Genomic DNA, 419 nt, shown 5'->3' with positions numbered 1-419 from the left:
TTATTTTTTATAAGTAGCTCAAAATGGGGACATATTTAGTACTCTTCCTCCCATCTTCCCTATAAGAATAAACCCATGAGTGGGTTGGGCTCAGAGAATAACTGGCCCAAAGTCACCCAGCTGGCTTTCATGCCTAAAATGGGACTAGAACTCCTTGTCTCCTGGTGATTGGCCTAAAGTCACCCAGCCCGCTTTCATGCCTAAGGCGGGACTAGAACTCCCTGTCTCCTGGTGACTGGCACAGTCACCCAACTAGCTTTCATGCCTAAGGCGGGACTAGAACTCCTTGTCTCCTGGTGATTACCCCAAAGTCACCCAGCTGGCTTTCATGCCTAAAATGGGACTAGAACTCCTTGTCTCCTGGTGATTGGCCTAAAGTCACCCAGCCCGCTTTCATGCCTAAGGCGGGACTAGAACTC

This window comes from Natrix helvetica (genome assembly GCF_964273705.1).
Source record: "Natrix helvetica genome assembly, chromosome: 13".
Lineage (NCBI taxonomy): Eukaryota > Metazoa > Chordata > Lepidosauria > Squamata > Natricidae > Natrix > Natrix helvetica.
The sequence above is the reverse complement of the archived record's forward strand: the minus strand, read 5'-3'. Positions refer to the sequence as shown.